The following is a 12,521-nucleotide window of genomic DNA, read 5'->3' as shown; positions in this document are numbered from 1 at the left end:
TTGGTTGAATTGTTTGATATATATTATTCTATTTTTCTTGAGTTTATTTGTCTCCTCTTGGTTCAAGTTCAAAGGTATAGTTTAGTCATGGGTATTTTCCACTGCTACCCTGTCGGGCTCTTTGATTGTGTGCCCATCTTTCCTAACAAGTGGTGTCAGAGCGTTGATTATTGTTGATTGTTGATTTGAATGATGGAGAGAAATATGAGCAATATGGTGTGTTTGAATGGTAGTAACTATCATACTTGGAAAGGCAGGGTGAAAGATCTTTTATTTGTTAAGAAAATGCATCTACCTGTGTTTGCATCTATTAAACCTGAATCCATGACAAATGAGGATTGAGAATTTGAGCACTTATAGGTTTATGACTATATCATACAATGGGTTGAAGATAATGTTAGTAATCATATTGTGGATGAGACACATGCTAGAAGTTTGTGGGACAAGCTCAAGATACTTTATACTTCGAAGACTGGTAATAAAAAGTTGTTCCTGCTTAAGCAATTGATGAATATTAGGTATAAATAGGGCAATCCTATTTCTGATCATATAAATGATTTTCAGGGTGTCCTTGACCAGCTGTCCGGAATAGATGTAAAGTTCGATGAAGAAATTCAGGGACTTTGGCTTCTTAATACTCTGCCTGACTCTTGGGAAACTCTTCTAGTTTTTTTGACTAATTCTGCTCTCGCTGATATTGTACTATGGAATATGGTAAGAGTGGTGTCTTGAATGAAGAGATGAGAAGACGATCTCAAGCCTTATCTTCTTCATCTTCATACTCTGATGTTTTGGTTACTGAAGAGAGAGGGAGAAACAAGTCTAGAGATTCAAATGATAGAGATAAAAGTAGAAGCAAGTCAAGGTCCAAATTCAAGAATGTTACATGTGACTATTGCAACAAAAAGGGGCACATCATGAAATATTGTTACAAGCATAAGAGAGATATAAGACGGCAAAAGAAAGAAGGCAATAATGAAATTCGTGTTCCTGTTGTTGCTAATGATGATTTTCTTGTTGCTTGTGGTGAGAATGCCATTAATCTTGTTCGCGATTAGTCTAGATAGTTTATGGATTTTGGTGCTACTTCTTATGTTATGCCAAAGAAGGAATTATTTTATTTTTATACTCCAGGTAATTTTAGGATGTTGAAAATGGGCAATAATGATGAAGTTCAAGTACTTGGCATTGGCACGATTTATTTGGAAAGTAAAAATGGTTCAAAACTAGTTCTCAATAATGTCAAGCATACTCCAGATGTTCGATTAAATTTGATTTCTGTAGGGAACCTTGATGATAAGGGTTATGTTAACACCCTTGGTGCTGGCTAGTGGAAGCTTACTAGAGGTTCAATGATTGTGGCTCGACGTGACAAGTTGTCTAACTTGTACATATTTCAGGATTCTACTTCTAGAGGCTTGATAAACTTGGTGGAGAATGATACTTCATCAGAGTTGTGGCATAGAAGGTTGAGTCATATAAGTGAGAATGGGATAGATAGTTTGGCTAAGAAAAATTTTCTTTCTGGAGTAAAACAAGCAAAGTTGAAGAAGTGTGTTCATTGCTTAGCCGGTAAACAGAAAAGAGTTCTGTTCAGAGTCATCCGCCTTCAAGAAAGCTCGATTTGCTGGAGTTGGTGCATTCTGATTTGTGCGGTCTTTTTAAAGCAAGGTCTCATGGTGGTACACTTTACTTTATGACTTTTATTGATGATCATTCTCGCAAACTCTGGGTTTTTCCTTTGAAGTCCAAGGATCAACTACTTGATGTGTTTAAAAATTTTAAGTCCATGGTTGAAAGACAGACAGGGAAAAAATTGAAATGCATCCATTCAGATAATGGTGGTAAGTATATTGGTCCTTTTGATAGATATTGCAGAGAGCAGGGTATTCGACATCAGAAAACTCCTCCAAAGACTCCTCAGTTGAATGGCTTAGCAGAGAGGATGAACAGAGCACTAGTTGAGAGGGTTAGATGTATGCTTTTAGATGCTAAGCTGCCAGATTTCTTTTGGGCAGAAGCACTTAATACGGCTGTTTATGTTAATAATTTATCTCCTACTGTTTCTTTGAATGGTGATGTCCCTGACAGATTTTGGTCTGGTAAGAATGTTTCTTATGATCATCTTAGAGTGTTTTGGTGTAAATCTTCTGTTCATGTTCCTAAGGATGAAAGGTCAAAGTTGGATGTTAAAAGTAGATAATGTATCTTCATTGGTTAGGGTCAAGATGAATTTGGCTATCGTTTCTATGATCCAGTTGAGAAGAAACGTACTAGAAGCCGTGATGTTGTATTCTTTGAAGACCAAACAATTGAAGATTTTGACAAAGCTGAGAAGGTTGATTCTTAGAGTAGTGAGAGCCTAGTTGATGTTGATCCAGTTCCTTTAACTACTGCTCCTAAAAAAAATCTTCATGATGATAAAAATCAAGTTGATAATGAAGATGATGATCATGTTCAGAATGACCAGCATGAAGTTGTTGATGCTCCAGTGCAAGTTGATATAGTTGATCAGCAACCAATTGTTGGCATTCTAGAGAGCTCTCTCAGATGATCTACAAGAGAGAATACCTTCATCTCATTATTCTTGATGGGAGAGAACCTGAGAGTCTTGATGAGGCCATGGAAAGTGAAGAAAAAGAAAAGTGGTTTGATGCTATGGAATATGAAATTAAATCTTTGCAAGATAATCATACCTTTGATTCGGTTAAGATGCCTAAAGACAGAAAAGCTTTGAAAAATAGGTGGGTTTTTTGGGTGAATCATGAAGATGGTAATCCAATTCCATGGTACAAAGCTAGATTGGTTGTAAAGGGATTTAACCAGAAAAAGGAAGTTGATTTTGATGCGATATTTTCTCTGGTTGTGAAGATGCCATCCATTCGTGTGGATCTAGGCTTAGCTGCAAGTCTAGATTTAGAGGTTGAGCAAATGGATGTTAAAACTTCTTTTCTCCATGGTGACTTAGATGAAGAGATTTATATGGAGCAACCCGAAGGTTTTGAAGACAAGGGAAAATAGAATTATGTTTGCAAATTGAAGAAGAGCTTGTATGGTTTGAAACAAGCTCCTAGGCAGTGGTACAGGAAGTTTGGTTCCTTTATTAGTCAACAGGGCTTCAAGAAGACTACTTCAGACCATTGTGTTTTTGTGCGAAAATTATCTGATGGTGACTTTATTATTGTGTTGCTTTATGTTGATGACATGCTTTTTGTTGGTCATAATGCTTGCAGGATTCAAAAGTTGAAGCAAGAGTTGAGTAAGTCTTTTTCTATGAAAGACTTAGAACCAGCAAAGCAGATTCTTGGCAGGCAGATTGTCCGTGACAAAAAGGCCAAGAAGTTGTGGTTGTCACAAGAGAAGTACAATCAAAAAGTACTTCAAAGGTTTAACATGGTCAAGGCTAAGGTTGTTAGTACACCTTTAGTTATGCATTTCAAGTTGAGCACGAAGCAGTGTTCTTCCAATGATGATGAGAATGAAGATATGAAGAAAGTTTCTTATGCTTAAGCTGTTGGTAGTTTGATGTAGGCAATAATTTGCATAAGACCGGATATTGCTCATGTTGTTGGTGTTGTTAGTCATTTTCTTTCTAATCCGAAAAGGGAACATTGGAATGATGTGAAATGGATTATGAGATATCTTTGTGGCACTTCTAGTCTGAGTTCGGGTTCTGGTACATGGAAGCCTAGTCTTTGTGGTTATACTGATTCAGATATGGCCGGTGATGTTGATACTCGCAAGTCTACTTCAGGGTATTTGGCTACTTTTGCAGGGGAACTGTGTCTTGGCAATGTAGGTTGCCAAAATGTGTTGCTCTATCTACAACAGAAGCTGAGCTTATTGCTGCCATTGAAGCTTGTAAAGAATTTCTTTGGATGAAGAGCTTATCACCTTATTGAGTTTAATAAATCTAATAAATATATTGTGAAATCATTATAAATAATAACAAGGGTAAATTAGGAATTGAAAAGATAAATTATTTTTAAACTGATAAGAATAAATAGAAAAATTATTTTTAAACTGGATATGTAAAAAAGTTGATGTTATATTTGTATTATATCTTGCCTTCCGTAAGGTGTGACTAAAGTGGAGGGACTAAGGAAGTAAAAAACAAAAAAATACTTGCCTACTGGGGCACGTGTGAAAACTCCACCGTCCACTGCAGCGTCACCTTTTCCGTCAGCCGTAGCAACAACTTTTTCGTCAGCTGCAGCCTCGATTTTTTTGTCAGCCGCGGCCTCAGCCTTTTTGTCAGCTGTGTCGTTAACTTTTTGGTCAGCTACATTGCCAGCTTCAAGTTCTGGTTGATCAGTTGAGTGTAACTCCTTTGAATTCTCAGATGGCAGCATCGATTTTTTTTCCAAAGTATCCACATTGTCATCTCCCTAAAAAAACAATTCACACCAATCAAAAAGAACCAAAAATGAATCAATTTACTCATCAAACGCTTAGAAAAAATCCCAAGAAAAACAAAAGATAAGTAGAAATTTGAGTGAATCCTTGGACGTTTTAGAAAAGCAGGTATATCACCTACCAAAAATATTAATTTACTAACCAAACACTTAAAAAATACAAAAACAAAATGAATGAAGTAGAAATTTGAGTGCACCTTTAGACGCTTCACAGAAGAGATGCATCATCCACCTAAAAAAGATTGAATTTGATACAATCAAGGAAGAGAAAAAAAGTGAATTAATACTTTTCGAATGCTTAACAAAAAACTAAAATAAAATAAATGAATGAAGTGAAAATTTATATGAACCTCTGGATGCTTCGAAAATGGAGGTACATCATCAGACGACGATGATGGCCTCTTGTTTCCGGTGGGCGGTATGGAACCAGTCGGTTGTTTTAGTGATAGCATTTTTGTTGAGTGAAAGAGAGGAACTTCTTGATTTTTTGGCTTGTTGCTTAGTTCAACTTTGCTGTTGATACTTCAATAGTGTTGGTTTTTTGAAAGATATAGAGTATAGACAGGTAAGCACAGTTGGGCAAAAGAGTAATTAACCAAAAAAAAAACATTTGACTTTTTATATTTCAATGAGATTACATTACTATGGAGTATTCTACTGCATAAGTAATTTATTATTGTAAGAAAAAACATAAATATCATTAAAGGACCTGTTTGATAACGAAAATTTTCTCTTTTTTCCGGAATTGAACTTCAGAAATGTTTGGTCATAAAATTTGGAAAATTATATTTTTACTTTTCGAGAATTTTTAAAATTTCAAAAACAATAAAAAAGCTGTCACTTTTTTTACTCCAAATTACCAACAAAAATTCAAAAATAACTATAATTTATTTTATTGCCAAGCACAACTTTAATTTTCAAATATCATTGTCCACTTTGATAATAAAAATTATTTTTTTCTATTTTCACAATGAAACATGGTCAAACGCTAACTTTTCTTTTTTGGAGGGGGGGGGGGGGGGGGTTGGGTTATTTATTGTTTATTAATCAAGCCGAAAGCTTGTCCTAAAAAGGTTAAGTGATTGTTGTAAATATAATTTGGTTTTTAAGACCGGAGTCAAATTCTACAGTGAACTAAGATTCGTTCTTCAGTATCGCAAAGAAAATAAGTTGGAACAATTATTTGATTTTCATGATTAAGATTTTTGTTTTAAACTGTATAACCAGTAAATCAAACTAACTAGAAAATGGGTTGATATCATGATTAAGAAGCCTAAAGTTATGATTTCTTTATTTGCCGGATTCATTCTCACGATGTTATATAATCTCTACCGATCATGAATCTTTTTTTACCACAGAAATCTCTGGACCAATATGTTTAGTAATTTTCTAGTGTTATTCATTCGAACTTATTACCCTAGCAAAACCAATTAATCTATTCACTTAGATTGCATCAAATTAAAGCTTCGTTATCCTTAACCTCCACTTTTACCAACAGGGGTTGTGGTGCAGCGGATGGGGATGCTCCACCCTTAACTAGAGGTCGAGGGTTCGACCTTGGACATGGAGAAAACTCTATTGGGAGCGCTACCCCCCGAATGGGGCCCTACCGGGCGCGAATCCAGATTAGTTGGACTCCAATGCGGGTACTGGACACCGGATGCGAAATGAAAAACAAAAAACCTGCACTTTTAAATCCCAATCATTAAACTACTAAGGGAAAAAGCTCAAATATGTCACTGAACTATTAGAAATGGTTCATCTATGTCATCCGTTAAAATTTTGGTCTCGTTTATGCCATTACCGTTACAAAACAGGCCCATATATGTCATTATTTTGTAACAGTGGTTTTGTAAAACCACCTTTTCTATATGGACTCTTATTAGAGGTCCACATCACCAAACTAGACACACTGAAGATATTACTCATTTAAAAATTTAAATAGCATAACCATATTTGATTTTAATCTATCCGATATCAATCAATCAAATCCAATAATCAAAAAATAAAAAAATTTGAAAATCCAATGAAAATTGTTTATAAAAAAAAAAAACAGCAGATACTGGAGGGATGAAATTGAAAACTGCAAGTATTGCTACTGTTTTACATATTGTTCATTATCATTGATGAATAAGTTATTTTTTTCTTTTTCACAACAAAGCGATTAATGGGTTGAAGATTCTGCCATTCAAAACAAAAAAGAAGGCAAGATAAATAAATAAACATAACAAGTGAAAGTAAATCATCCCCAAAAACAAAGTTCAACCCTTGAACAATGTATCTTTGGCATAAGCCAAGTGGTTCATAGAAACAAACTCATGTTGACTAAACCTCAACATGCAGGCTCTATAGAAGGCATTAGGCCATGCACATCCCTTCAATTACACAATATACACTTCTGATATATTGAACAATAATTCATCAATGATATGAGCAATATGCAAAACAATCACAATACTTACAGTTTTCAGTTTCATCGAAATCAACCCCCACCCCACCAACCCACCCACCCACAACAAAGCAGTATTTGCAATTTTTTTATGAACAATTTCATTGCATTTTCAAACTTTCTTTTTTGTTAAAAAAAAAATCGGTTATTGAATTTTATTGATATAGGATAGAATAATATGGAATATGGTTATGTTATTTGAAATGAGTCTTTTTTTAAAATGAGTAATACTTTTACTTGGTCTAATTTGGTGATGTGAACCACATAGCAAAGGTTATTTTACTATACACCGTTAAAAAATAATGGCAGAAATGAGCCTGTTTAGTAACGGGAATGACATAAATGAGCCAAACTTTTAACGGATCGCATAGATAAACCATTTCTAATAGTTCAATGCTTCGAAGTGACATTGTTCAACTAACACCTAATCTCAGAGTCGCTCTCGAGAACAACAAAATATGATAGCTTTGTTAGTCGGCGGCTAGCCAATTAACTAGCAAGTATCATTGTGTAGTTGAACAAATAGAAATAAACAGAATGAGTAAATTATATAAAAACATAAGAAGAATTGGCATCCTACAAAAGGCCCGTCAATCTCTAGATAAGGAACCAAGCTACTCATAATATTGTTTAAGAACATGCATAGCATAGAATTCCATAACAACAAGTAAATGAAAGGAGAAAGTGAAGCACTAAGTCGAATATCTCTTCGCTTCCACCTCTCCCCGTGTTCTTGCCTCCCAAAGAATCTTTGGCATTTTTTGTTGCCCACCTCCTCAACATGTTTTCTAGCGTGTTTTTATGACCTAAGATGTGTGGGAATTCAAAATTCACAAGGTCAATTTTTTCTGACTTGTCTAAGCTCACGCTTTGTGGGGATTGCAGACGAGCCTGATCAGCTCTAAAGTTGCTCTTTTTTTCTCGCTCTTCTGTCTATCTCACTTCATGAGGTCCGAGGTCCTTAGACTAGTCCGGCAATCCTTCTTCCCTCTTTTGCTTCAAATCAAGCCACAATCACTTTAGTTTGATAGTGTTCATCTAATGCATTTTCTATACACATAAAACTGTTATAAATAACATTCCATAGAAGACAAACAACTTAGCAATGTTAATATAGAATATTCTTTTTTTTAAGATCGTGATGTCTGGATCAAGTTTTGTGCACCTCACGAAATTTCACGGGATTCCTGTAATAGATGGTTCACAAAGTGCTGAAAGTTAGAATGTACTTAATAAGCCCCTATTCATATAGTGTCTATGCATGTTGAAATGATCAGTTCTTAATTAATCAAATGTATGTATCAGAGATTGTTAAACATTTTTCCTACTAATTTGTAACAGCTTAGCCTATTCCAAATGGTTATTTTAGTAGCCCATGAAAGACTATACTAACTATTTGTCCCATTTTCACCTACATGCTTTCAGTTTTCAAAAAAAAAAAGATAATTAGTTAATTGTGTCAAACTTTTCAGTTTTAGAATAATTACGAAATCTCCACAAATAGATTCAAATTTTATTCCATGTTGTTTACATGAGGATGTTCCTCTTATAATTCCATGATATATGTTTCATATCCGACTAGTTTAGACGGCTACTTTTGACGCTTGCCTTCTGTGACAGGTGTGACAACTTTTCCATTAGCTGCATCATCAAATTTTCCATCATCAGCCCTGCCCTCAAATTCAGGGGTGGATCAAGGGTAAGGCTAATAAAGTATTTACTTTAGGACCCCAAGATTTTGAGGCTTCAAAAATTTTAATAGTAATTTTATGATTTCAACTTCCATTGAAATAATAATGAAAATTCTGAAATGTGTTTAAAAAGATTATCTAAAAAAAGAAAGAAAAAGGTTTCTAATTTTTGCCATAAATATTTTAGAACTTTGAATTAAACAACTCACACTTCATATTAATAAATAAAGTTTTAACACCAAGATTCAAGTTTATGTATTCCAAGCAAAACACTAATATCTTATTAGCTAGAACTACTCCTTACTTTTATTAAAATCATATTAATATGTGAATTTAAAGGTTATGTATCTTTTAAAAATATAGAAGAAAAAAAATAACTCGAAATTATTATGCTATTACTATTTTTATATTTATGTGAATATATTTAGGAATTTTATTGAAGTTTGAGTACTTTTATTGAGACGTCTCTGGCCAAATTCTGGTTGATCAATCGAGCATAACTTCTTCGGCTTCTCTGATGGCGGCACCAATTTTTTTTGCCGATGCCGCATAGTTATCTACCCAAAAAATTCAATTCACACCAATAAAAAAGAATCAATTTACTAATTGAACTCTTAAACAAAGAAAAAAAGAAAAAAATGAATGAATAAAGTGGAAATTTGAGTGTACCTTTAATACTTTAGACCATATACTTTAAAGATCAATTCACATCAATCAAAATCAATTCACTCACAAAACACTTAACAAAAACCAAAACAAAATAAGTGAAAAGTTGTGGAAGGACGATCATTGGACGATATGATGATGTATGATGATGGTCTCTTCTTTCCGATGGGCGGTAGGGAACTGGTCGGTAGTTTTTGAGATACCATTGTTTTTGTTAGAGTGAAAAAGAGTAGTTTTTTTCGTTCTTGCTTTGTTCAACTTTGCTATTATACTTCAGTAGAGAATAATTAACCCAAAAAAATTTGACTTTCTATATTTCAATCAAATTGTATTAATAAGGAGTATTCTACTACATAAGTTTCACGTTTTCCTAGAATTGAACACTAGAAAACATGTTTGATCATAAAATTAAAAAAAAATTGTTTTTACTTTTTCGAAAATTTTTAAAATTTCAAAAACAACATAAGTTGTCACTTTTTCACTCCAAATTATCCATAAAAATTCAAAAACCTCAATTTTATTTCATTGCCAAGAACAACTTTAGTTTTCAAATATCATTGTTAACTTCGAAAATAAAAACTAATTTTTTCTATTTTCACGATGAAACATGGTGAAACGCTACCTAATTTTTTTTTTTGGGGTGGGGGTGGGGGGTGGGGGGTATTTATTGTATATTAATCACGTCAATAGCTCGCCCAAAAAAGGTTAAGTGATATCGCTCTACCAATAAGTGTAGTAATTTCCTAGTGTTATTCTCTTGAATTAACCCTAGCTAACCTATTAATCTATTCACTTAGATTGCATCAAGCTTGGTACTTTTAAATCTCAATAATGTTGATAAGAATGAGGTTTTGTTATATGCTTCATCCAATGATATAGGTGATTTTGATAGTTTTTAAAAATTGGGGTACAAAATTATATTTGAAAAAGACTTTCCAAAAGTCTAAAAAACAATTCAAAATCACTCTACGGTCAATCGTTGGCCATCCATCAATTAACTACAATCAATGTGTAGTTAAGTTAAGCAAATAGATGTAAAGAAAAATACTCAATTATATAAAAACATATAATGATTTCACATCCTACAAAAGGTTCGCCAAACTCTAGATAAGGAACTGTCACGATCCAAACCAGGGCCCTGGCCGTGACGAGGATCCCAAACCATGAAGGCCTGAGAGCCCTTCTAACTTGCAATCATATACACCATTCATTTACAAAAAGGAACTGCGAAAATACAAAACAAAATGGAATCATGGTCGATATCATAATTCAATCGAACAATATGGAATGGAAAACATAAACCTCTAAACAACGTCTAACATCAGTCTGCGAAATCTCTAACAACTGAAAATGACATTTGTCTGAAATCTGGGATAAGCCCCTAGTCGGGCCATGAATCAAAATGAAATAACAATAATAAGTTCTAATAAAGGCCTTCCGAAGTAAGGGAGGCTCACCAATTGCAACTTCTGACGCACTCAAACCTATTGATGAACTAGACCACGAGACTGTGCCTCAGATCCTGAAATGGAGGGGGGGTCAATACAGATGTAATGGTATGCAGATCAATCCAAAATAATGTACTTTTATATACAACATAGGTGAGAGCATTTCATTAAAATGTTAAGCAAGAAATAATTTAAAACACATGGGCAACTTAAAATAATCATTCAATGCAAATATGTAGATGTAAAACCATTCTTTATTTTCTTACTTTTGTGGTAAGTGGTATACCCTACATATCTGAAAGTTTCCCATGAGCAATAGGAGATCCGCCATTAACTCGGCGGCCAAGCCCCCAACCCAAGTTTGCCACAAATATTAAAGTATCTGAATCTGATACGCCCCAGGGCACTAGGCCAGTGTATAATAATGTACCCGTATCGGCAAAATACGATATCAGGAAATGAATCATATGACTCGTGCCATCTTCGGGTAATCACCTAACTCTCTTTGTGCCCAGTTTTTAACTCATTCTATACATGCATCTTTTTGAATTCAAAATCTGAAATCTAAAATGAAATTTGTATCCTGTTCTGAGTTTTATCATGACTTTATCTATTTGGTATCGTCATGCCAAGACTTGCAAGTCATAATTCTAAGCCATAAAATATCCTTTACAGTTTTCTCTTTCAAAATACAAAAGTTAGACCATTATACTTCAAACAATTCCAAAAGATTCATTCTTCCAAAACATTTATCAAATTATGTAAAGGTCATTCTTTTCAATCATTTCAACAAACATGTGGTGGTCATGAGTTTCAACAACCTATGAAATTTGTTTTCATACGTGTATATATATATATATATATATATATATATTCAGCACTTACCAACATGTAAAACCCTCTCTCTTCAATTCAAAAATGATAATCAAGTCATAAACAAAGTCAAGGCTTTTATATTGAAATCTATTTCCAATATCACATTTTGAACACATCATATCTTACGAAGTTAAGAGACTTGTAAATAAGATAGGGATTTCCAATAGTTCATGCTCTCAATTCATATTTCAAACTCATCAAAATCATACATATATCTACTTAAACATAGTTATAAATCAGATTTGGGGAAAAGGCCTCAAGACCAAATTAATATAATCAAAAACCTTAAAAGCATGAATCTAATTATAAATTCAAAACCCCCTTTTTGTAAATTCATAATTTCTAAACCTTTAACATGATTAATAAGAATATACCATACCCATGTAGATTTACGAAAATTCCACGTACCTTAGATTACAAGGTTTGAAGAGTAGAACTCGAATCTAGATTTGTTCTTTGGAAATCTTGGACGTAAGAGATTGATTCTTGATCTTGAAAGAAAGTCTAGTCTCCATTTTACTCTTGAGAGAGGAGAGGAATTGAGAGATTAAAACTGATAAAAGAAATGTATTATAGAGTGTTTTGGGTGATTTAAATCGTGTGGAAGAAGTTTGGAATGACGAAAAATACCAAAATACCCCTAAGGAAATCAAAAACGCCGCAGCAGTCCCTCAGTTTGACAGACTGACATGCTGAAGTAAATTGGCTATAACTTTTTACTCCCATGTTGGATTTCGACGAAATAAATTGCGTTGGAAAGAGTACTCAAAGACCTTTCATTTGATATATATAAGGCCACCCAATTCATTATATAACATAATTTATTATCGACGAAAGTTGATCCAAGTTGAAGTGTCCATTAAAACGTACTCGATGGAATTGTTTTCAACTCGTCTTTGAGTTAGGGGATTTTTGTGACCTAAATTCGTATCCAAAGGTATTCCCACACTGTAGGATTTATCACCACACATATATT

At 33.9% G+C, this 12,521-nt stretch overlaps 1 long non-coding RNA gene across 1 annotated transcript; it reads right to left on the bottom strand.

The window, feature by feature from the left end:
- Positions 1-10,481: 10,481 nt before the first annotated feature.
- On the bottom strand, positions 10,482-12,111 carry LOC107853137. The gene is made up of 2 exons (XR_001669678.2): positions 11,954-12,111; positions 10,482-10,743 (listed from the first exon to the last, which is right to left on the bottom strand). It is a non-coding gene; the product is annotated as an uncharacterized LOC107853137 (long non-coding RNA).
- Positions 12,112-12,521: the final 410 nt, after the last annotated feature.

This window comes from Capsicum annuum, chromosome 6 (assembly GCF_002878395.1).
Source record: "Capsicum annuum cultivar UCD-10X-F1 chromosome 6, UCD10Xv1.1, whole genome shotgun sequence".
Taxonomy (NCBI): domain Eukaryota; kingdom Viridiplantae; phylum Streptophyta; class Magnoliopsida; order Solanales; family Solanaceae; genus Capsicum; species Capsicum annuum.
The sequence above is the reverse complement of the archived record's forward strand: the minus strand, read 5'-3'. Positions and strand labels throughout refer to the sequence as shown.